The sequence below is a fragment of the Lytechinus pictus genome, chromosome 8, assembly GCF_037042905.1.
Source record: "Lytechinus pictus isolate F3 Inbred chromosome 8, Lp3.0, whole genome shotgun sequence".
Lineage (NCBI taxonomy): Eukaryota > Metazoa > Echinodermata > Echinoidea > Temnopleuroida > Toxopneustidae > Lytechinus > Lytechinus pictus.
The window spans coordinates 12,462,898-12,490,613 of record NC_087252.1 but is presented as its reverse complement, the minus strand read 5'-3'; the positions used below and the strand labels follow the sequence as shown (position 1 = coordinate 12,490,613).

Here is a 27,716-nt window from a genome sequence, read left to right as displayed (position 1 = left end):
GAATTTTCTTTCTTTATTTATTTATTTATTTTTATTTCTTCCGTACACTTTTTTGTACACACGTTCACTCGAAATCGACATGGTCAATTTCCTTCAAATTTCTGTCAGTCATCAAGCCGTATGATTTCAAGTAAAATCAACTTTTTCAAGGTCATCAGGTCATGATGACGTCATCCAGGCGCCATTTTGTAAAATCACATTGTCGATCATATCTCCATTATCAATTATCAAAAATCAATCAAATTAACATCACATCAACTTCAGGTCAAGGGTCAACAGGTCATGTCATCAAAGGTCACCTGGAGGTCACGACGCGCGCGTACGCGCTCGTCAAATTTTTAAAATGCTCAAAATCACTTTTTGACCAAAGTAAAGTACGTTTCAGGTCATTTTAAGCATTTCAAAAATTTGCGCACGCACAGGTATGCGCGCGCGTTTCCGCGCGTAACGCCTTCAAAGCAACGCAGAAACGCCGTTTTTTTTATATCGTTGCATTGATAATATAATTCTGAGCAATTTGATACCTTGATCAACCTTCTACGACCATTAATAACGAAATTAACACCCGTTAAACTTTGCAGCACGTGTGCGCGCGAGCTCTTACTATAGGCCATATACGGGCAAAAACATGCCTATTAAAAATTCACTGTAGCTCTTTAAATAGTCCGTTGACCCCCAATTTTTTTTCATATATCGATAGAGTATGAGTTGTAAATTTGATTTCATGTCACCATTGTCCCTCAATTTGATCATGACGTCATCAAAATTGCGCCTAAACTGAAAATTTCATTTTTTCAAAAATGACGTCATCAAATTTATGCAAATTTGATCATAACTCCGTGAATATTGATCATTTGTCGCCCAGATTTCGATATATTGTAGTTTAGAATGTACTCTTTCTCGTCAGTTTACATGAATTTTCATTTTGAAAAACGCATCATGGTGTAAAATTGCGATGAAAAGAGGCATGTCATTTTTCCTCATTTTACGTGTAATCTCTATGGGACATGACTTTTTCTCAAAACTAGATTCTACATTCCTCTATTTCGTGAGCTATATCTCCATTTTTTCTTGTTAGTTATCCCTGAGCTTTTGGTATGATGTAGCTGAGATTCTAAGCTTTCGGAAGTGTGCCCTCCATTTTTCGATCAGATGTCAGGATCATGCCCGTTTTTCGCTTGCAAAATTGGATTTGTAATTCTCAAATTTGCTTACGTGTAATCTCTATGGGAACGTGTAATCTCTATGGGGAATATCGTGGCTCAATGGATAACGCACTTGACTTGAGTTCTCGGGGGCGCAGGTTCGAGTCCTGGGGGTGAACAAGACGATTTTTTTTTTTTTTCTTTTTACCACCTCGTACATGATCCTTTATGATAATTAAAAGGTATGAAAGTTAAAATTTAGCAAGATTAAACAGATTATAATAACTTTTTTCATATCACATGTATTTTCATATATCAAAGAGACCCTTTTCACAGTGCTTTATCATCTCCCGTCTTTCACAAGTATTCCATCCATAATGAACATTCCGTTGTCATCATGAAGATCATATTGATCTGCTTGAACATGGTAATAGTGATCATGATGGCGAGAATAAGGACAGACCACCTAATTCGTCCGCATGACGAATTAAAATCTAGTTTATTTTTATTTCTTCCGTACACTTTTTTGTACACACGTTCACTCGAAATCGACAAGGTCAATTTCCTTCAAATTTCTGTCAGTCATCAAGCTCTATGATTTCAAGTAAAATAAACTTTTTCAAGGTCATCAAGTCATGATGACGTCATCCAGGCGCCATTTTGTAAAAATCAGGTCATTATCATATCTTGATAACGAGTCATCAAAAATCAACTATATTTGGTATACATCAACTTCAGGTCAAAGGTCAACAAGTATTGTCATCAAAGGTCACCTGGAGGTATAATTCTGAACAATTTGATACATTGATCAACCTTCTACGACAAGTAATAACGAAATTATCACCTGTTAAACTTTGCACCACGTGTGCGCGCGAGCTCTCACTACAGGCCATATATGGCCCAAAAAAAGGGGCAATTGAAAATTCACTATACCTCTTTAAATAGTCCGTTGATCCCAATTTTTTTTTTATATATCGATAGAGTATGACTTGTAAATTTGATTTCATGTCACCATTGTCCCTCAATTTGATCATGACGTCATCAAAATTGCGCCTAAACTAAAAATTTCATTTTTTCAAAAATGACGTCATCAAATTTATGCAAATTTGATCATAACTCCATGAATATTGATCATTTTTCGCCCAGATTTCAATATGTTGTAGTTTAGAATGTACTCTTTCTCGTCAGTTAACATAAATTTTCATTTTGAAAAACGCATCATGGTGTAAAATTGCGATGAAAAGAGGCATGTCATTTTTCCTCATTTTACGTGTAATCTCTATGGGACATGACTTTTTCTCAAAACTAGATTCTACATTCCTCTATTTCGTGAGCTATATCTCCATTTTTTCTTGTTAGTTATCCCTGAGCTTTTGGTATGATGTAGCTGAGATTCTACCCTTTCGAAAGTGTCAACCTTTTTTTCGATCAGATGCCAGGATCATGCCCGTTTTTCGCTTGCAAAATTGCATTTGTAATTCTCAAATTTGCTTCCGTGTAATCTCTATGGGAACGTGTAATCTCTATGGGGAATATCGTGGCTCAATGGATAACGCACTTGACTTGAGTTCTCGGGGGCGCAGGTTCGAGTCCTGGGGGTGAACAAGGTGATTTTTGTTTTCTTTTTTTTCCTTCTTTTTACCACCTCGTACATGATCCTTTATGGTATTTAAAAGGTATGCAAGTTAAAATTAAGCAAGATTAAACAGATAATTACTATTTTCATATCACATGTATTTTCATATATCAAAGAGACCCTTTTCACAGTTCTTTATCATCTCCCGACTTTCACAAGTATTCCATCCATAATTTGTCATCATGAAGATCATATTGATCTGCTTGAACATGGTTATAGTGATCATATTGGCGAGAATAAGGACAGACCACCTAATTCGTCCGCATGACGAATTAAAATCTAGTTTATTTTTCTCCTTTCAAACATAACATAATACGACCAAGGCTTGATTCACCTTTAAACTTGAATGAAGTCAGGATTAAACAATACTCAGAAGCTAATTTAATCAAGTGAGTATTGTACATTCATTTAAAACTTACCTTATATGTAAGTATGCATTTCACATATCCAAAGGTGTGGCAACGGCTAAAGCATTTGGTTATATTGTCACACCACTGCATGTCTGCAACCTTGGTGAAATCAGTTTTTCAAATGACCCTAATTGTACATCTTGCTTGCAAATAAATTAAATATCATGTGAAAACTATTATTATGTTAATAAGTGTTTTTGTAAGGATGTGTCAAATGATAGGCGTAACTTTGCTAACTTAATAATAACAATAATACTATATAATTTCTTCTTATCAAGCACTTTTTCAAAAGTTACAAAGCTTAAGCTGTGTGTTAAGTAAAATATATGGAAGCTTTAATAGTCCAGTAGATTCTTACTGCAAGCGTAAATTAGGCAACGTACAAATGCATTATTTTTTTTGGCTGGAAATGATAATTGAGAAAATGATTTGAAGTCAGGTTGATGCCACTTTCGCACCTTTTATATATTTTTTTTTTCGTTAACGCTTTAAGCCACGCCCAATTTTGAAGCTGATAATTACATATGGAAATGCCAAAAATGTGTTAGTCGCGCCAATATATATCTAAAATATCCCTACCCCAAAAAAAATTGTAACAAAACTATTTTCAACGGTTTTGTGGTACTACCTGACCTCAGGAATAGCATAGTCTAAATCTACCAAAATCTGCATCCGGGAAAGTTGTGATATTCAAGATGGCGTCAAAGATAGTCGCCATTCACTAAAAATGGACATAACTCACTCATTATCTATCATTTTTGGTGCATATCCAGGGTTTAAGGGTAAAAAGATCTCGCAGGGTTTCCAGCTTTTAAAGAAAACAAAAAATCATTGATTTTTCCCTGAATGATTTCCCTGAACACTATTTAAACCCATTCCCAGTTTCGCATATTTTCTATAAAATTGTTGCAGTGAATAACATGAATTTTCAGTACAAAAACAATAATGTAAAACTACTTACTACCACCATAACCAGTTATCCAATGGATGTTGCTTTCATAATGCAACAAAATATAACAGAGTCTGACGGACTACCGTGCTTCGACTTTTGGGTTGATTAAAATTCCCAGATTTTCCCTGATTTCAGGTATCTCTTTCTTGAATTCCCTGATTTTCCATGACTGGAAAAATTTAAAAAAAAAAAAAAAAAAAAAATATATATATATATCCCTGATGAGCTGGGAACCCTATCTATTGAGGAAGGCTAGAGTGAACATAATAACTCTAGGTTGAAATGCAAAATGGCTGCCGTAGTCTAAAATCCACAATTAATTTATTAACTTTTTAAACAATTTGGTTCTATTCAAAGACTTAAGGGTCAGGTAGTTCGGACACGTTACAAGAACAGTCAGTGGTCTGGTATGTTTAAAAATTCAATATAGCTTTCAAAAACTGAGACTACAGTGACTATTGGTACTTAAAACGGACAGTTCGTTCTGCATCCGCCTGGGGGATATGATTTTGGTGTCTACACCATGGTTTGAAAGTCAAATCAAACATTGTAAATTTTTTTTGTTTTCTTTTCATTCAAGATAATAAAAAAGAATCTTTATTTCATAATAAGAGCAGAAGCAATAACGAATCAAATTATTTTTTATCACTCTTTTACATACATTCTGTTTATATGAGCCGAAACTAAAACCATCTTAATTAAGTGTCTGTTTTATATTTCTGTGGAATGATGTAAACTACAGACCATACACGTTGACTGTAATGAACATCTTGTTTTGTGGTCCATTTATCCACAAAAAACTTCCGTTCAAATTTAAGTTCGTCTTTTTTTATCCATATCAGAAAGGCAACTTTATCATAAAGGGTTTTTGGGTAAATATTATCAGCGTTAAAGAAAGGAGCTGCGAGGTGATTGCTAAAATACCCTATTATTTCGCCAGCTCAAAGGTATGGCAGTGTAATTTGGAAACAAAAACAAATATTCCAAGAAACGCAATGTACAAGATGATATATTTCGAAATTGCGCCATCTCCTGATTCACGGCATTAGCGATTTATTTTTTCTCGATGAGTAAATCTAATATTCCTTCTTCCTGGGTGGAAGATTGAGTGATGGAAGCGACGACGATGGCGATGATGGTGACGGTGTTGATGGTGATGATGATCATCATCATGGTGAGGGTGATGATCACGGTCATTATGATGACAATGGTGGTGATGATGACGACGATGATTGTGATGATGCATGATTATTGTTACGATGATGATGGTAATTATGATGAGGGTGATGGTGATGATGATTATGGTGATAATGGTGATGATGATGGCAATGATGATGGTGATGATGATGGGGATGATGATGATGATAACAAAGCCCTTCATAACAACGCAGTTTCGTCCTGGACTCTGGACAAAGGACATAATTTCATTTTTCGTCAGCTCAGAATCTTACCGTGATCAGTTGTCCCGGTTCATCGATTTCCGACAAAGGCCTGCCAGATGTCCATTGTGATTTGACGGGCATTTTCAATAAATACAACGATACATCAACAGTAAATGCAAAACTTTGAGACGAAGACATAAACGGCATTGGTGAAAATGGTGACGTTTATTTGCCAGATAAAACCGTAAGCCCAGCGCACACTATGGGATCCGGTGCGACACAATTGTTTTTTTTTAATAATTAGCATTTTACATTAATTTGAAGGTTTCAAGAAGTACAATTATCTGATTTGAAGTTCGGCACTATTGTTAGGAATAATAATATAACAATTTTCGCTTTTAAGCAAGCCCTGTGATTAGAGTAAAATCCAATTTGACTTCAAATCGCAACCGATGATAACGTTATTACGATTTGAAATTGATTTTTATCCCTACAGGGAGGCTCAAACTAGATTGAATTTCGAAATTAGAAGTCCTACCATTATTCTGATCGCTAAGATTTTACCAACTGGCATGGTCATCTTTAATATACAATTTCTTTGAAATTCGAAACGCACCGATTCACATAGTGTGCGCTTGACTTTTTTTTAAAGTGGAAATCCAGTATTGGTCATAAAATGTTATGTTCGACAGGAGAAAAATTAATAAACCAAAATGGTAAAAGTTTTAAAGAAATTGGACGGGCAATAAGAAAGTTATGGATGCTTTAAAATTGAGATCACTAAGACCATGGACCTACTAGGTCCATGCTAACACTGTATTTATTTCAAATTGGCAACTGGGTAAGTAAATTATGACAAGGGGCAAGGACCACTTTCCCATATGCGCATTTATTTAGTTATCAGGGATTTCTTAGTACTGCCTCATTCCCCTGAAGCAGTGATCTGAATATAACCCAGGTAGTGTATTGTTTTAGGTCCTCATGAAAGAAAAAAAAAATTAAAATAATAAAAACTTTCGAAAAAACTACATTTTAGCAAATTTATGTATTGGAATACATGGAAGAGTAGTCCTTGCCTTACATCACTTTGACATCACATTTGCGACCAATTTGATGCCTTCATGGGTTTAATGATCAACAATATTTTGATTTTTTGATTATAGTAGTCCGATATTGTGTAAACTTTCAGTTAATTATCCACTTGTCTTATTTTACCTCTTCCTCTAAAAACAATTTTTTATTTGGGTTGGATTCCCCTTTAATCACAATGATAATAGGCCTAATAACTGGATTTGCACAGCGCTTTTTCAGATGATACAATGCGCGGCCATTATTACCCGAGCTTTAGTTCGAGCTGCAACCAAGGAATCCTACAAGGTACCCTTTTTAACCCCCCCCCCTCCCCCTAGATCGAGCGCAGCACAACGTTGATAAGTCTCTTTCAGAAGGAAAACATGCCATGGTTGGAATAAGAGCATAGGACCCTCTGTTTGAAAGAAAAGAGTCAGAACCGCAAGACCAAGTGATAAGTTTGATCTCATATCGATGTCGCCTTCATTCGAAAAAGGGGAGTTCTACTAATTCCTACTTAGCTAAATATATGTATTGTTCACTGCATTCTCTAATGATTCCTTATTCCAATTTATACATCCTAGTATTTTTGCAATTGATCAATACATTCATTCAATCATTTATTTCCCATTTTTATACTAACCATCAGATGTTGTTTGAAGGTTTGCATGGTGGTATGTACAATCGCTGATGTGGTTTACGGTACACCATGTGTAGTGTCATAGAAACAGTGGATAGAAGAAGAGAAGAAATGGATAGGCGAGAAAGTGGAGATTTGAGAGTAGAGTATTCTTTCTTGTAAGTAGTCCTGAAAAGGACTGTAAACCAGGAAAGATTGAAGAGTTGAGAACAGCTTGAGTAGTAGAGCCGATGAGGAGATGCTGGCTTGAGTCGGCGAGTAGAGATGATGAGTAGTAGAGAGACTCGACGTTTCGGGCAGGTTGACTGTCCGTCTTCATCAGATGATAGTGGTTACAATATAAATATTACTACAATACATTCATTGACCAAGAAAGAAGTATATGAACCTTATGTTTTCAACTAAAGTAACAAAAAACATATGGTAATAAATTGATAAAAGGGGTAATAAGACAGAAAGGCGTTTACGTATTATGGCAACATAGTGTGGCAATTGTTAAAACAAAACATTTTAACATTTATTTCTCCATTTCGCGTTTCTTACATCCATGACCAGGACCTCACGAATTCCCGTACTTCTTTTCTAAGGACAACTAAATATTGTGCATGAAGAATTTCCCGAATGTCTTTCTCTCTTTTTCTTAGTTTCATACTGAGTAATACCAGATCCGAACATTATCCTAACGAGCTAATGTAAATTCCATTTAAAAATGGATGTAGGTTGATTAAATAAGTCCAAGGAAATCACATTTTGGCGGACTCCTGATTTCTAGCTTGGCTATATATATATCTTGTGATCAATTAAAATTTCGATATATTTTTAGATTGATATTGTAGCTTCCACATAGATTTAACATGTTTAGATTAGATATCTATAATTGTTTTCTTTTAGATGGTTCTGCTCTAATAAATGCTCTGATAAATTCATATTCTTGGATAGATCTTTCGTTTCTTACCATACTTTTCATCCAAGCAATCGGTTGCAATAAAGGCTCTCCAAAAAAAAAATCCGCGTCCGACATAACGAAACATCGTCAGATGCAATCACACCTATAAAATTTCAACCTGTTTTTATTACAGATTATTTCTATAGTACATTAGAAAATTAAAGAAAATACAGAATTTTCGTTTGGTTTTTAAAACATAAAACACTGATGCAAATGTGGATCGTTAAAAATCACAACAATATATAATGAAACCCCTAGCCTATGCCCCTACCCGCTCTAACTTTTAAGCCCCCCTCCCTAGGCATCCAAAAGCGCACCAGGGCACAATGGTAGGCCTATTCACTCGCACACTTCTAGTGCACATTCTCACACTAGTACACACCGCACACCCACACGCGAATACACATACATGCGCGAACGCACACACACACTTTCTTCACTGGACTGGATGAGAAAACACTTCCTCTCGTTACTGGTCTCCTTCACAAACAACACAGATGCCTGTTATACATCGTAGTTACCGACAACGGGTGCATTAGGCTCTACTATCTCCCACCCATCCGGTGTATAGCATATATTTTTTGTTGGCTCGTAAGGGAAACACGCCAGTGACGGTTTTTACGAGTTCGGTCTGGGAGAGCTACCGGGCGGTGTGCATCAATTCTCAACTGTGTTTATTGTGATTGGCGTGCTTTTTGACGGTAAGCAATATTGTCACCATTTTCATTGTCATATTCAATGAGCATTTAATGAATAGTGTAAATTCAAAAGCATCTGGATGCATAGTTACAAGGCACAAAGGTCGTGTGGTCTAGTGGTTACAGCATTGCACTTATGATCGTGAGGTCGTGAGTTCGAATCCACTTTACGCTATAGCATGAGTTTACACTTTAAGACCTTAACACACGTTCTACCATTGTCTCCACTTCTTTAAAAAGACCTAAGAATAATTTCTGTCGTATATAAGGTCGGCCACTAGGCCTATACCTAATTAACATCGATTAAACATTGAATAAACCATTACACATTAAGGTTCATATAAACGGCGTTGTATAAAATGTAAACTGTGTTTTTACTGCTATTTGATAAACGGGGAGCATAACTTTAAAAATACAAACATTATTCAATTGCAGTTAAGATGCCCTTTTCCAACAGGTAAACACGATGCACACACACCCTCACTTGCCGATACACACACGTCGAAGATCGCGTGAAATACTCACTTTGATTGTGTGTGTAGGTGTGTGTGCGTGGTGAGGGTGAGATGGTGGGTGCAAATGAAAGTGTGAAGGGGGTGGTGGCTTAATAAAGTTTCGGACAAGGATTATCTATAAAGTGGACAATATAAGAGTCCATATTCTTAAACCAGAATTTGTGATGTGAAACAAGAAAGATTTAAGTATTAAAAGCTCAACTGCAGAGCAATATGCATGGTCCTAATCTAAAATGTATGCTCTCGTCCAATGGTACTTCATAAAAATACCAGCAATTCGTTTATAAAAAGGACACGTGTTTCTGAGGTGAGTCACACACTACACATTAGTCAACATGACCTTTGTTCATTATAGTGTGACAGATGGGAAATGGAAATGAATTATTTTTATTTTCAGCTCCATTGTTATTCTCTGTTATTTTAGATCTAGGGCGAAAACTCAGGACCAAGGCGGCCGGGACAAACCTTTACATGCAAATGTAAGTCTGAATTGTGTTTCATATTGTTTCATATGTTTTGTTTTTTTTTTCGATTTATTTGGCCTTACGGATTGTAGTATTAATTTTGTGTTAAAAATGCTACATCATAATTATATACATAATTATAACACATATGGCATTACAAGGCAGAAAATATGTGTTCTAATTAGGTAATCATGCCTATGATTTCAAAATAATAAGAAAACGAAATATCTTATTGCGTTCTATTCTGCCTGTTGAAATAAGTGCCTTTCAATTCAGTAGTATACATGATACTGTGACGAAAAGCTGAGCGTAAGATAAAATAATTTTTTTTTTATATACAACCATAGTATAAATCATAAAGGAAATTACAATGATGTTGAGAAAACAATAATACTAAATTAAATTCGTTATAATAACAGTAAGAACAATACCATTTATATAATACAGCCTCTACTACTACCCCTATTACTACTACTACTACTACTACTACTACTACTACTACTACTACTACTACTGCTACTACTACTACTACTACTACCACTACTACTACTACTATTACTCCAACTATTACTGCTACTCTTACTGCTAAACCACAACCTTTCTGTTACTACTACTACTACTACTCCTATTACTACTACTACTACTACTACTACTACTACAACTACTATTACTACTCAGTCTTCTTCTTCGTCTATTTCTAACTTCATAATGAAAAGAATTATCACAATAGCGCTAAGGAAATATATACCAATTTTTAGATGCTAATTATCTCCAGAAGATTGTTTTGCTGCACGTGGCTGCCATATAAATAAGTACTCAGGGATGCCAAAAACGTGGATGAGGGAAGAAGTAGGCGTACACGCATGTGGCTGCGTTATACCCCCCCCCCCATATGACCATATAACATATACATGTACATAATTCTTTGGAGAAAATGTTACCACTCCAATGAAGATAAAATAAATGTGTATACAGAAAAACAACACTACAATGTAAAGTGAGCCCAAAAAAACAAACATTGTTGAATGTAAATTATATGATTCTATCCCCTGACTTCACACTTAAAAATCTAAAACATAGATGCAGAACTTAAACACTTTCAATATGTTAATTTTCTAATCATGCTGATGCGGTTCACTAACCTTTTTGCACCAATGTATACATGAATATATTTATATATATAAATATTTTGCCAATTGTAGTTAAAACTGGCTCAATTAATTCAGTACAATTAAATGAAAATGGGAAACTGCGGCTAACAGACTACAGTATTTATTTTCGATCTACTAGATCTCGTAGCCACATGAGCGGAGTCTCCTGTAAATGGATAGTTTTCGTATTTGCCTTCCGTCTGGAACATATTTAATGCATTTTCACCCGCAAATGTATTTTTTTCTCTGGAATGGAGACACATTAGTCATTACTGTATTCTGCCCTTCCTTACAACTGTTCATTATTCCTCAGTTTGCAGCAAACTGATTTATTTTAAAGTCATAAAGTCATTAAAGAATAATTTGAGTAAACTATATCGTTTGTCCCTGCTTTGCCATGCATGTCGTTTACGTTTCAAGCCTACCAGCTTAGCAAAGGCTAACCATGAATATCAACTATGATAATATTTGCAAACTTACTTTTAAGTATGGGATTTTACCGACATCGTTTAAAGGGATTGATTAATTTTGTGGAGTTTTTTAAGGGCTGTGAGACCCTAGATACTTTCAGTGCAATATTGTAGGGGTCCACAGCCTGAGGGGTCCACACTCAACAAGCCCTGCTTTTTAGTGGATCCCTCCATTTACTCAACCTTACTTATTGAAAAAAAAAAGAGTTATAAAGGTAGCCTTGCAAATTTTTATTTATTTTTTTAACCGAGAATGGCATACATTTTGTTCTATTTCCATTGTATATATTGTTATTGGTTAATATGTTTATCACGTTATTTAGTGTTCACCATAAATATTTATTTACTTTTCTTGTATAGTCATATTTATTGCTTGCAATGTATATTCATTTGTATTGATTTGTATGGTTATCATTGTATATCTGTGTAATTCTTTCTTATCTTGTATTGAGTTGAGAAATGAAATAAAACTTGAACTTGAACTTGTTTCAACCATGAAAACCATCAAAATGCAGTTCGTATATAAGGTATTGCGAATGGAAGTGATTATTTTCCTTACATAGCCTAGAATGTTAAGCAATCTTATTGGAAAGAGTCAAATGAGAGGAACAATTAAAAAAAAGTTTCATCAAAATCGGTTATGAAATAAGCAAGTTATGGACGATTAAAAAGTCTTGTACTTACTATGTGGATTCTCAAATTGGCAAACGTGCTTCAAAATTGCTGATTTTGTGGACAACTCTCCATTTGTTTTGTACACATATTTTCAGATTTTTCCCCTTTATTTTACATATTTCACATTATCTCCTCCTGACCTTGACATATATGATGTGGATTATATTTTCCCATGACATATGTTGTGCTCAGAAGGAGGTAAGATCCAATTTGAAAGATAATGAGGAAAATCTGAAAATTTGTGTACAAAACAAACGGAGAGTTGTCCACAAAATCAGCCATTTTGAGGATGCCCATAGAAAGTAAAACAAGAGTTTTCCAAACTCCCATAACTTGCTTATTTCATAACCGATTTTGATGAAACTTTTTTTAAATTGTTGCTCTCATTTTACTCTTTCCAATAAGATTACTTGTCTTCTTAGGTTTTGGTTTCCTTTGATGACCAAAGTCATTATCATCCGAGCAACTGAGTTACCGATTACCTAAACAAATTATCAGGTGATTCCTATCTGCTTTAATAATTAGCTTTAATGATCTTTTTTTTTTTAAACAAGGCTCCAAGGAAAGAAACATCCATAAATTTGAATCGATTTCTACAAGCCTTTTCTCGCAAGTCCGTGTCAGGAACACCCCACCCCCATGAAGAATGGGGAGGGAATTACCCCCCCCCCCCTTCTCCCCTTACTATGTAATGCTCAAACCATGGACCTACCACAAATCAAGGGTTTCCTTATTTTCGTTGAGCTTTTTTTTTTTAGACGAGCGTTCCTGTCTATTTCAGTGGCATAATGAGCCAAACAGTTTTAAGGGGCCAGGTACGGCGTATGTGGCTGAATTTATATAAAAAAAAAAGTTGCGAGCGAGCGAAGGGAGTTAGCAAAAATTTCAAAAAAAAACCTGTTATAAAAATCACATTTTGTGATAGATTTTCAGATGATATTCGGAAAATAATACATTTCAAGCTTCTATCTTGATGATTGTTTTATTCATTTATTATCATTATTCATTTTATTCTTTTTTTTTGGGGGGGGGGTTTGGGGCAGGCGCCCTCATCTGTACCCCACTGCTTTTCTTTCCAGACTTCATTGACTGCATACTGAGCTTTCCCATTTCGGTTGAAGTTACATTAAAACCAATAGTTCCTTACGATCAAATACCTTGTCTGCTCCCCTACGACACGGGTTGATAATAAGCGAACTTATTCATTAGATTGCATTGCTGGCGTGCCGATGTGTGCACAGTATCGTTCTGATATATCACCGGACCTTGGAGGTGAGACCTCCCCGATCAAATGTGATACGGAGCAGGAGCAGGGGCCAAGATCGTTTCCGAGGATAATTATAATAATAATTGTAATGCCAATAATTGTGATAGTAATAACAGTGATGTGAATAAAACAATAGTAATACTAATTATAATAGTGATGATGATAATATTAATCATAAAAGTAATGATAACACTATGATGATAATGGTGACAATGATATTAATATAACAACAAAAATCATGATTCGGGATTTACTACTACTAATGATAATGATAATAACAATAACAATAATAACAATGATCATGATAATAATAATAATACACTACATTTACAATGCGCTTACTACGGGTGTTTCTACGCGCACTGTGTTCTGTTTATGGTTTATACTTGGTGGAGAAATAATGACACAACACTAAAACAGCTAATACTATATTCAATTCGAAACTGGTGTGGACCTGCGACCGACCCACAACTGTCAGTCATCTATTAAACAGGTAGGTTTTGAGTAGGGCCTTGAACTGACTAACAGACTTGTCATTATGAATATAAGATGGAAGCTTATTCCAGAGAGAAGGGGCAGTTGAAGAAAAAGCGCGGTCACCATGATTTTTTTTATAGAATTTTGTTGAGAATTAGTGTTTTTTTTTTCAGTTAATTTCTGAGAGACTTCAAGGTCTTGCCGTTACCATATCTCATCCCCTCACCATGGTTACGAACCTGAAGGATAAAAGCACTTTAAAATGCAAAAAGTTCAAAGTCCAAGTCTTATATTTGGAAAATCTACCACCACACTACACCCTACACAGTTGCATCTTATTCTGTATTTGCATGTAGATTCTAATTACCTCGATCGTTTATGCCTTTCCTGTATGCTTTACTATTTGTCTCCCTCCCGTTACTTGATATCTCTTAAATATCATCTTTCTCATTTCCTTTCATTCTTTATCCTACTCCTCCCTCCTTTCTCCTGTTCTCCCTTTCTCCGCTATATCGCACCCCCCCCCCCCTTGTTTCCACCATTGTCTGCACCCTATGCCTCGTCTGGCGCCTGTTTCTCCGATTTCATTTCACATCAATCGGCGTTGAAATCGATCTCAATCAACGCACCGGAAACATTCTGTTGACATATTCTTAAAGGGGAAGTTCACCCTGAAAAAAAGTTTATTGTAAAAATAGCAGAAAAAATAATAAAAAATATTGCCGAAGGTTTGAGAAAAACTCATCAAATAATTAAAAAGTTATTAGAATTTCAATTATTTGATTTGTGACGTCATATGCGAGCAGCATTCCTACATAGCGAATGGTAAAAAATCAATGAAATGTCATTTTCTCCGAAAATTGAAAATGGTTTTCACTATACCTTTTGTATATCAATAGACAAATCATTTCACACCCGATCATGAATAGAAAACAAAAATAAGTCATCAGGAACCATGCAAAATTAGAAATTCATGCATTTTATATAACATAACACATGGGGCAGCTGCTCGTCTATGACGTCACAAATCCAAAACTTCGAACTCTAATAACTTTCTTACTCTTTAACGGATTTTCCTCAAATCTTCACCAATATTTTTTACTATTTTTTCTGCTATTTTTACAACAAAGTTTTCTTCAGGGTGAACTTCCCCTTTAAGTTATCGTCTGGCGAGGGATTCCAGGTGTTAGTCGTGTGTTTCCTTGCGTTTCATGCGTGTTCAATACTACATTATCAGACGAGTTGTATGTTTCCGTATGTTACACGCGCATTCAGACCACACCAGACGACAATGACATTATTTTTTGAATGAATGAACTGAGTTCTACATGTACATATATATATTGTAATTAAGCGGACATAAAGGTAAATTCCAGTTTTGGGAACGATCTCAAAATGACTTTTTACAGAATTTAATATAATGATCACCAAAGTGTCTGTTTGTATGAATAAAAAATATGTGCCAAAGGATTCTGGAAGAAATTGTGTAATTGCTGAGAAATAAGCAAAATAAGCGCGGATTCGGTCACTTCCGTCGGGTCTTTATTCCAGCAATAATAATACACTGTCCCACGTGTGCCTATCTGTGTAGGCGATCTTCAGTGTGATCGTTTTTTAGCTAGATATTATGATTTAACAAAGTTTAGTTTATGTAACTGTACCAGATCTAGATCCACGATGATATATTAATATTTTACCTTGGTTTTACTGACTTTCTCACGAAATCAGTGTTTTACTGCAACTACGTTCATTTAGCTTTAACTGTGCATATAGATATTATACATAGTAAAAAACAATTTTATTTATTTCCAGACAAAGTTTTAGACTCCTGTTAAAAGTGTATAACATTTAAAACAGCGCTTTTACTGTTTACAGTCATCACTGCTGGAAAGAACGCTTTGCCACACAGTGTTCATAAGTGTTCACAGCGTGTGCATAGTGTGTTTGCAGTGTGTTCATAGTGTGTTTATAGTGTGTAACTAGTGGGTTCGTAGTGTGGTTTATAAGTGTATTCATATTTTAATCATAGTGTGATCATAGTTCGTAATTTGTTCATAGTGTTTTCACAGTGTGTGCATAGTGTGTTTGCAGTGTGTTTATATTGTGTAACTAGTGTGTTCGTAGTGTGGTTTATAGTGTATTAATATTTTAATCATAGTGTGATCATACACTGTAAAAAATGAAGTGCTAATTTAGCACTTGCAGTGCTTGTATAGTGACTGCACTACCAGTGCTGATTTTCTAGTTCAAATTTAAACTAGAAAATCAGCACTCGAAGTGCAGTCACTATACAAGCACTTTAAGTGCTAAATTAGCACTTCATTTTTTACAGTGTAGTTCGTAATTCGTTCACAGTGTTTTCACAGTGTGTGCATAGTGTGTTTGCAGTGTGTTTATATTGTGTAACTAGTGTGTTCGTAGTGTGGTTTATAGTGTATTCATATTTTAATCATAGTGTGATCATAGATTGTAATTTGTTCACAGTGTTTTCACAGTGTGTGCATAGTGTGTTTGCAGTCTAATCATAGTGTGTTTATATCGTGTAACTAGTGTGTTCATAGTGTGGTTTATAGTGTATTCATATCTTAATCATAGTGTGGTTCATAGTGGGATCATAGTTCGTAATGTGTTCATAGTGGGATCATAGTTCGCAATGTGTTCATAGTGTGTTCACAGTGTGTTCATATTGTGTTCGCAGTGTGTTCATGGTAACAAGTATGTTCGTAGTGTGGCTAATAGTGTGTTCATATTGAGTTCACAGTGTATCCAAAAGTGAAATATTTATATTCGAATGATTTTGTTTTAAAAATGAATGTTGTCCTTTGTTATTCTCTGCTTGCAACCCTGTTTGTTTGATTTTGTCTTTCGTTTACTTCTGCATTTTGCTCTGGGAATGTAAAAACAAAGAATATCGAATTGTCCTACTTATTGCCAATTTTAGAAATATATGAGAAATAAAAAGAAGGTATTAAAATTTCATTCATAAACCTTATCTGCACCATGGACCTATTACAAAATGTCTGCACCGACCTACCTGCTTGGCACCATCATTAGTAAATCGGAGAGAGATTTAGCTGAAGTCAGAAATTAATTCGTACGTCTGCATTTGAAGTCTGAGTGATCCTCAAGATGTGTGCTCTCAAGTGAGATTTCATGCCGTTTGAGTAGATCAAGGCAGACATCATTTCCATTATTACATTACGCGCGCACTACGCGCATTATACGGCGTACCTTGTTCAAGGATCTTTACTGAAGAAACGCCATTGATTTAATTTCAAACGGAATAGATGTACCTTTATTGGATTAAATATAGGAGTTTGAATTTAATAGGGTATAAACATGCTGTTGTCATGGTTATGGTAGGTAGGCAGGAGTACGATCTTCTTATGCGGCGAGTAAGCAGTCTCCTCTTCATTCTCTTTCCCTTCTTCCAGGCTTCTGTCTCTCTGTAATCATTCTTCACAATGAACAGATGACTAAAATATGGAAAGGAATATGAATTCATAAGTACTTTTATCTCTCAGTAGCATTTATGCTTCCGTATACAATTCATGGTGAAGAAAATATTAATTATTTATCAAAATCACGTTCATCGTTTATTTTAACAGGTATTCTCCGTAATGAATAACCTTTTGACAAAGTACAAGACGAATTAAATGGTTAGATAAGGGTCCCAGTGTTATGATAAAGAATGTGGGGCTATTATGAGCCTATCTTTATGAATAATTGCATAGTTTTAAGACTTAAATGATTCTTTTCATATGTAAGTGATTATTCTCTGGTAAGGTGGGTTTGAATTTTGTAAACATATTTTTGTTTTCGTGATGACACTGATTCCTAAAATAGGGCTCCTATACTGACATCCCAATTCGATTTTTTTACACTGATAATGATGCCCACTTGTCAGGAGAAAGAAGAGAAAGACAGAGAGTTGGGAGAGAGAAAGAGAGAGAGAGAGAGGGGGGGGGATAGAGAGATGGATGTGGACATGGTAGAGGCAAATGTAATAAGATATATTTATGATATCCGTTAGCTTCTTGTATTACATAGCGCGGTGGTTATGAATTGAAACACAATCTACTCATTTCTCTCCTATGATAAGCGTCATTGCGTGCAGTGCCAACTCCCATTTTTTCTTCTTGCTTCCACAACTAGGGCAAGGAGAATTGTAATTACCCCCAGCTGGAAATGATGATAATACATTTGGTAATAGTACTGACTTCGATGATAATAATGAGAATCATACTGACGATACCAACAATGATAAAAATTATCATCTACTTTATACTGATGATGATAATAATAATATACAGTGCGTCCCACCAAAAACAAGAAAACCTATTTATGTTCTTACTATAAATTTGATACTCATGGCAAGAGTGGAATCTCATCTCTCTTTTGAAACCAACGGCTTAGCAAATCGTTCACGCATGGCAGATTACAAACAATAAATATTGAGACATATCAGAAACGATTTTCGCAGAAACTTACGTGTGAATCTGAATCCACTCTCATTTCAGGGATTAGTGACAGAAACTTAACAAAGAATAGAAAAGAAATGCTGAGGCAATCGTCGAGTATGCACGGTCGTCGTATCACGAACCAATCTTGTCCAATTTTAATGCGCAACCTGGTTTTGACATTAAAATTTGAAACTCGTCCTGCTCATTAATGCAGGAATGTTCCTCTCATATTAGGTTTAAAAAATGAAGATAAGTAATTAAATTATAAGATTATGTAAATGAAATATCATAATTAATATGACTTTGAATTAAAAAGGCATGGGAATCCCGCTTTCCTTTTTTCTGGGACGCACTGTATAGCATTTATGAGGCGCCGATTTACCTGGTTGCCTATTCAATGGCGCACTATATATTACCCCGGCTGTAGCTCCAGCTGCCCTTGGCGCTTGGTGCATTCAAGGAATCAATCCTACCGGGTGCTCATTCTACTTACCTGGGTCGATTGCAGGCAGCACAATGTGGGTAAATTTCTTGCTGAAATAAAATACGCCGTGGCTGGGATTTGAACCCACGTCCTTCTGATTGAAAGACGAGAGTCGTAACCACTAGACCACGACGTCTCCCGATAATCGTCATCATCATCGATGATGATGATTATAATAACAATGATTATATAATAATCAGGAAAAATAACAAAAATAATAACGATAATAATAACATTACAATAATAATGATAGTAAAAAAAAATATTTTTCTAAGCGATGTTATGATGATACAAGTAATCATCTCAAATATTGAAAAAAAAATATTTTTACACTCTCTCAGAAATAGGGTACTATGGATCATCTACTTTCTAATGATGATGATAACAATGATTATATATAATGGGGAAACGAAGAAGATGAACTAAACTGATATTAACGATAAAAATAACACATGAAATAATAATAATGATATGAATAATTTGAAGTTTTCTAAGCGATGTGATGATACAAGTAATAATCTCAAACATTCTAATATTTCATTTTACCCTTTCTCAGAAGTAAAGTACGTCATAAAATCTAACAACAAGCACTGTCGAGGTTCCATGTGTTTCTCTTTTCTCTCGACCCGAAGATTTAAAATTTCTTTGATAATATTACCTGAAGCAGAAACGATTTCCTTTAAATTCGGGCTGAATATACAGCTGTACATGCCAAAATGGCAAGTCATTGTGTAAAAATGCCACATATCCTTCTCAAATAGGCGTGGTTGTTAAGTAAACGGGTCACAGATGTATATTACATTTCCACGGCCCCGTCTTGTCTTACAAAGAGTTTTAACCACAACTATGGAAAGCCAGCAACGTCAACATATGTCAAGCATTTTGTTTAAAATAATTTCTACTATGATGTACATTTTGCTTTTTTTGACAAAGGACGTTGTTCAATTATTTTGGCGAAAATATTATGACAATGATAGATTTCCATAGAATTGAGCTTTATCGGATCAATTATAAGTTTTTGTAAGACGGGGCCCTGTTCTCTCTTAACAAGCTTATGCCTGGGGTGGTTCGCGTGTTTCACATTTCTTTTATTCTCATCATGTACGAGGCTTCAGAGAAATTAAATTAATGGCTTTCACTCAATTATTCAGGTTGATTAGACCTTGATGAAGCTCAAACAAGTCAGGAAACTCACTCAAATGAGAAGCGATCTCAGTCATCAAAATAGAATTAAACGACTTGTTTAAACGTTTTACAACTTGGTTTACCAAAATGAAAGGTTTGCTTGCTCATTTTTCAATGCTGTAGCACAAACGACTTTGAAATAAATGTGTTGAAATGGAAATAGGAATGTCGAAGTTGTCAAGTAATAAAAGGCTTTTAGATATTAATTTTCTTTAATCTAATGGAATTTGTTTAGAATCTAAACAATTCTTGATCATTTTATGATATTAAAATAGGTTGCATTCAACCATGACAATCCATTTTGATATATAGCCACTTTATACATACATACATATATATATATATATAATACATATATATATATATATAACAAAATAATGCTGACGATAATACTTTGATTGCCGATAAAGTTTTTATTGTTCACTCAAATGCTTCTTCAGGAGTTTACAATATATATATATATATATATATATAAATATTAGATTTTGAAAAGTTTGTGAAATATGCTTCGTTACAAATAATGATATTCAACTCATATTCCAGTGGCCCACGCATAAACTATATACTCTCCCTTCTCTATTCTTTAACCCCGAACGCCTTTTTAGGGTCAGAGTTCTCATCTGTAAAGTATTTTGTAGAATCTTCATTGAACTTACACTTTTTTATTCCGTTCTGCTGATTTTTGAAAATTGTATTGATATCTGCTTTTATTTAATTTGTTTATTTTCATAGCTGTGTGTTTATTTCTACCCCGTTGGTGAATGATCTTTATTCATTTCGTTAAGGTTTTATTCCCGGAAATCCGTAACTCTTCAAGACTTTGATACAATGTAATAAGTGAACATAATTATGCTGTACAGCGTTTACATACATATCATAAATATGAAACATAATAAAAAAAATAATCTCAAATTAATTAGCTACATGAATGAAGTTCATAAAACGGATATGTGGAGGAAACCTTTGAAGCAAACTGCTTCTGGACCCTTACCATAACACCTAGCGAGTTGCTGGTGGGTCAATATAATCTAGAAGAATACAATTAATTAATACAATAAAAAATAAGATCATTTGGTTCATATCACTCATAACAAAATTTTATGGCATTGTTTATATGAAATAACACAAGTATGTTCACATCTAAACATGATAACAGGGAGGAAGTTTGAATGATAATTTGAATCAAATTATAGTCATCCCTGTCGGAAAGAATAGGCCTACAGTGTCACATAGCATATTCACATTGTGTCAGCAGTGTGTTCACAGTGTGATTACAGTTGGTTAACAGTTTGTTCATTGTGTGTTGACAGTTTGATAACATAGTGTGTTCATGATGTGATCATAATATGTACACAGCATGATCGCAGTGTGTTTTAAGTGTGATTACTTAGTGTGATCAGTGTGTTTATAGTGTGATCACGCTGTGTTCATAGTGTGGTCACAGTGTGGAACACAATGTGAATACATCTTCACACTCCTGAAATGCTCAAATGAACCTGAATCTCATTTGTGATCCTACAAACCTTAAAGTTATCCACAGTTTAAATTGTCTTCACAATGGTGTATTCAAACATTTTCTTTGTCAATGAAATTACCAAATAGTTCACTGTGTGAACACTTTTTGTCGTAATATGATCCACTTACACTGTGGAACTGCTCACTGTGTAAAATCATTTGTATACTGTTGAATTCAATCATTCAACAGTGTGAATCAAAATGCCACATAGTCCACTATGTGAACAAACTGTCAACACTAACGTGAGAAAAATATTTCCATTGTTAGATTTGAGCACCTTAACAGTGTGAGTCACTTCTACACATAGTCTAACATGTAGACACACCTTTTTTTCATTTTTATTGCGAGAAAAGGAAATTGGAAACATGTTTCTCAGTGAATGTACAGTATGCAGGGGATTCGCATGATTATTGATATCGAATTTGTCTGTTTTTCCGGTTCGCATAATATTTTATGAATTATTTATATGTGAGGTTATGCAAAAATGAATATAAATTGCATGGTATTTGATTATCCCTCGTTTCCTAAAATCTGCTATGATCACCTCCCTCTAGAATGCTACTAGATTTAGTCTCAACCCAATCCGTTAAGACTTAAAATTTCTCAAGAGGTACAGCCGTAATATATTTACTTAAATTTTATGCATGGAACTTTTGAAAAGATTTCATGTTTTGAAGACTCGATGAATTATAGAATTCGTCAATCTTCTGACGCTAGCGAGAGCGAAACATACCTTTAGTTTATAAAAATAAAAGTAATTTGTGTGCAGGGGGGGAATAGGGTATCTAAATATAGGGGAGGGGATGGGGCAAAACGACCTCTTTTTCGCAATTTAAGTAAAGGGATAATATGGAACAACCATTATTATGCGACCAATCTCTCTTTTTAATACCGGTCTTTAATCTATCTTCCCTTTTCATTTTTTCTCCACGTTTGTCCTGCCCCTTTTAAAAAATCATGGGGGTCGCCCCCCTGCCCCTGTTCTACCGCCCTGTTTGTTTGTGTTTTCGTGAATCCTATTTTGGTGGCATCTGTTAATGTTAGTGTCATCTCTAGAACATCGAAATGTCATTTGAAGAGGTCGTTATATACATAATAATGCCTTTTGGGTGGAGCTCAAGTGTATCTGATATACGGGTAATGAACATGGGATTTTAAAACAAACAATGGATGTCATTGACTTGTTATGACTTTCCTAGGCCCTCCCTACAAGATACAATGACAGAAGCCAGAAAACAACAAAATAATTTATCATCATCGAAGAACTTAATGGTGAAAGGATCACTCACAAAACCTTCTGTATGCGCGGTAGTCACAACAATACATTTGCATGTGGAAACACGCAGTGATTAAAGCAAACCGGGGTATAATGAGGAAAACATTTCCATCGTACATGTATGGTCATAGAGGGTAAGAGCCAGCCAGTATTTTATTGCTGCTTCGAATCTTATGCATGATTAAAGCTCAAAGCCCATGCGAATAGGCATGATGGATTGCAGGCGTGGACCTAATGAAATTCATCAAGTATTGGTTCAGACGGTCAAACCATCTTCTCAAAATTGTAACCCTCTTAATCAGGGGTAACCACACAAGGCGGGGGGGGGGGGTATTAATAGTATGCAGCATTTATTAGTAAATATGCAACATATGAATTAATGCAGCATATGAAATAATGCAGCATATGCAGCATATGAATAAATAATATGCAGCATTTAGCGCTTAATACAAAATGTTTCTAAGCGCTGCATAATATTACCCCGGCTTTAATAGCACGGCTACCCTGATCGGACGCTCGAGCTTCAAGGAACTCCTTCCTACCGGGTACACCTGGGTGGAGAGTGGCAAATGTAGATACACGCCTTGCCAAAGGGCGCGAGTGCTGCGGTAGGATTTGAACCCCGGACCTTGTGGTTCAAAGTCCGGAGTTTATCCACTGAGCAATATCAACTTTCCTCTCGGAAAGACCGCCCCTCGTGGTTTCTCATGTTGTGGGAAGAAGAAAGAATATGAAAAGAAAGGAAAAGGGGGAGAAAGGAGAAAAGTAGTTTTAAAAGATTCCCCGTCTATATAAAAAAAGACTTTCTGCGACCCTTGATTTCACATCGCCAGCAGTATATCCCCGTCCCTATATTCTTCAAAATGCCTGTTTTTCATAATTTTGCTTTTTACTTGAAATTATGGAATACAATGTGAACTCATCACCACACTGCTGAATTTGAGCATTTTAAAAGTGCGAATCGTATTTCACATAGTCCACTCTGTATACACACTGTGAACGCTCACATTGGCCAGTGTCCACATTGTAAAATTGTTCTCATATGGTTGTATGTAAGCACTTTGTTAGTGGCGATGTGTGACTCGAGACCGGACTCGAGTCCGTTTTGCCGGACTCGGACTGACTGGACTCGAAACCGAGGTAACTTCTAATAGGAAGTTTTGGCCCCACGACCCAGAATGCTTTCAAGAACATTGAAAATGTATCGGCAAATGCCTTTCATGATTATAGGCAACCAAGAATTCTTTGTCGACAATTGGTGAATCAAAACCACAGTTTTATCCTGGAGTCTGGACAAACGACATATTATTTGCAATTTTTCGTCATCTCGGAAACTTAGGACGAACTGCTGTTCCGGCTTACCAATTTTCGACAATGACCTCCCAGCTGTTTATATACATTTGCTGTGTTGTTAATTTCGTTCTGCATCTCGGTGCAAATACCCGCTCATGATCAACGTGATGTAGCCTGTAATGAGGTGTCTAGACCGTACTCGCAGTTTACCTTGAAATCTATGAGGCGATATTAAAGATGCAAAATGAAGTGTCTACCGACCGCTGCTGTGACCTTATTGATAATACCGTAGGCCCATTCCAATTAGGGTTAGAAAAAAAAACTATGCAGCAATGTGAGTATTTTCTTGTGAGGAAATTAATTTGAAATTCTTTTATGATTGTTGCTGTTCAAACGCTGTTTTGGTCTTATTTCCGATATTACTAAATTTACTTGAAATTTTTCATACAGAAGGTATTTTTTTTTTAGAAATGATAAAGGAAAGCATTTTTTTCGGGGGGGGAGTTAGGTGTTTTAATTTCAAATAATTATGCAAGGAATATTTTAATATTTTATCGAAATTATAGTATTTAAGACTCAAGAAAACGAGATAAATTAATGCAATGATCATTATTGCAAAGACACATTCACACCCTGTGAATCGGTGGGTCTTTCCACTGTGTTTACCTATGGTATTGTCTCCATGCTGATATAAGGTGATATCCAAGACTAGATGTTCATCATTCAATATTGATTATGTATTTGCCAGGTCCTTGCGTTACCCTGGGAATGTGATTCACGCTAATCGTTTTAGCGATGGGCGTTTCCTGTATGACTTTGACGTAACAAAAAGAGTAATTCTGATTCCAATCGCAGCAGATTATTAGACTTGTGTTCGCGCATACCATAAGCCCCCCAAACACACACAAACACACGCACTCAAAAAACACGCACGTTAAGACTATCGTATGAATATAAGCTAACATTTAATGAATTCATGTTTCTTTTACAAACATTTGAATCATCCACAGAGTTATAATATGGATGATATCGAATAAATTCCCGCTCTCACAACCACATACAAACACACGCACATATTAACAGATGCACCCCGAATGCACCCTCATTCACATACACACCCACACCTTCGCACACTCCCACACGCACCCACCCACGCACACACACTCCATCACACCCACACACACACACACGGAAACTAATCTTCGAATCATGTATGAAGTAACATAATAAAACTCATCATATTAAAAAATGCTTTCACATTTTCTATTCTAATCCCTTTAATCTTACAGATAAATCCAACAGGATGATATGGAGGATATCCTAACATTATCCCAGTCTCCCGAAAAAAAAAAAAAATTTGAAAATGATTAAAAAATTGTTTTCCTTCAGGGGAGAAATTGCGAACGATTTCATGACAGCAATTACATCAGGAATAATAGTTGCAGCGTTGTGTTAGATGAAAAAAAATACAAAAGTGGACGACTCGTTAATCCAAACAATTATTCAAGAAATAGTAAACGGCTGATGATTTATGATAAATGTGATTGATGAAAAAGAAGAGAAATAGGAAGATGATGACGATGATAATGGTGATGGTAATGAGACGATATTATTGACGATGGTGATGATGAAGATGTCGATGATTATTATGATGGTGATGATGAAGATGCTTGAAGTGACGATGTCGATCAGCAGCGTATTACATGAGCCAAAAAAATTGAGCGGTCCATACATATTATAGGGCAATTCATGACATGCAAAGTAGTGATCTATTAATAGGGCATTTTAGTAATCACAGCGCAGACGCTTTCTATATCGCAGATTTTTTTTTTTCAAAAGCCCTTCATAACTAAGCACACCTTGTAAAAATCGGTGAATCAAAATAGCAGTGTTGTCTTGGACTCTGGACAATCCACATATTTGCAATATTTGCAATTTTAACCAAAATGACAGTTGTTTACTTAGGCCCTATACATTTTATTTGAAAAAAGTATTTCATTTCGCCGTTGTTGAGTCAACTTGTATTCCCTCCCCTTACATGTGTTGTGAGTATGGCATTTAAACAGATAATCATACGGAACATGGTATCTATCCATCTCAGTTGAGTATTCATTGTCATTATGTCTGCTCTGTGCGACAATGTTTCAACATGATTCATGTTGCACGTGACCCCTCTAACATTGCCCGTCTTCCCAAATTACTTCAAGGCTGCATCTAACCTTACGCCCCAGTCATACCAAGCGTGTCTCCAAACCTCAGACAAATAGACAAGCTATTAATTTCGAACGGCTTATCGTCGATCGGATTGGAGTCGGTTTTGTTGGTATGGCTCAAGCATTGTGTCCTATGTCACAGTCCAGTCACATTACATGTGCATGGGACAAAAAACATAATTCTGGGTCTCGTCTCATTTGGGCTTGTTATAATCACAAATGCACGATTTCTACAACAAAGTTATTATCAGCCAATCGGATTCAATGATTACAGTAGCTTTTAATTGTTATTTAATTTGTTAATTATAAAAAGTTTTATGTAACGGGCCACTGTTTTTGGAAATTCTCAATTAAAAAAACCCATCCGATTCCGATTTACTGATTTCTTTTTTTTTGTGGAGATGTTACTGCTTGTTTGATACCCTTTCTGTTCATTCAAACTGCTAAACGTTGGGGTGAACCTAGCTTAACCCAAAGTTATATTCTCTTTGGCTGTCGTTCTTCTCATACAGCATATTCTATCTTTATTACGCCTGTACCCTCATCCGGAACGCTAGGCCTCATACCAAGCATCAGGGTTCTGGCAAATAACACGTCTATCCAGTAATCACCTAATTGGACTTATGTGAAGCACAGAAAACAAATAATTTCCGTCGAACCAGGGAATGGCATTACCATCTTTCTAGAATTAAGGGTAAATCCCAGAGGACTTGGGCCAGCTCAAAGAGTAACTGGTAATTACATGATCGGACTTGAACCAAATGATACCTTGGATAGATGAGTGTGTATAGTATCCGTTGTACGTGAGAGCAGACGTAATTGGGTTGTCATCTTGATTTCGTTTGTTTTTTATTCCCCTTTGCACCCCTAATCTACCATTCCTTCTACCCTGGGCCACCAAGTGAAGCTTTTGGAGAAGTGCCCTTCTGTCACAGACCCACTTCCAGTGCAGCCAGAGTACGCTTCAATTCGGACTACATCCACGTTTTTCACCGACCCTCTTCCCTCCCCTCATTCCCCTCCCCTCTCCCAAGCCCACACACACACTCACACCCACACAAATGCTCTCACACAAAACGCAAGGGCGTTTGCGCACACACACTCACCTAACGTCACACGCTGGATCTCACCCAGTTGCCCCCCTCTCTCATGTTGCGCTTACGCAATCAAATCCCGGCCCACCGACCCGTAAACGCCCCTTCCCATACTCTCTCCTTTCATACCCGAGTGTTGTTTTAACATTCTATTCCTTTGCATCTGCTTTTCATTTCTGTCTCCTCTCTCCTTCTCTTTTTCTTTTTTTCTTATTCCCCTCCCCCTTTGATGTTCTTTTACACAAACACCCTCTCACCCTCTCTCGCACCTCCACACACACCGGTCCTGGCAC

At 35.9% G+C, this 27,716-nt stretch overlaps 1 protein-coding gene across 1 annotated transcript in view; it reads left to right on the top strand.

The window, feature by feature from the left end:
- The first annotated feature begins 8,573 nt into the window (after positions 1 to 8,573).
- Positions 8,574 to 27,716, top strand: part of LOC129266794 (astrocytic phosphoprotein PEA-15-like) — a 34,133-nt gene continuing 14,990 nt past the window's right edge. Inside the window, exons 1-2 of the mRNA XM_054904591.2 lie at positions 8,574 to 8,883; positions 9,820 to 9,874. The gene's annotated coding sequence lies outside the window, so the exon portion shown is untranslated. The remainder of the gene's footprint in view (positions 8,884 to 9,819; positions 9,875 to 27,716) is intronic.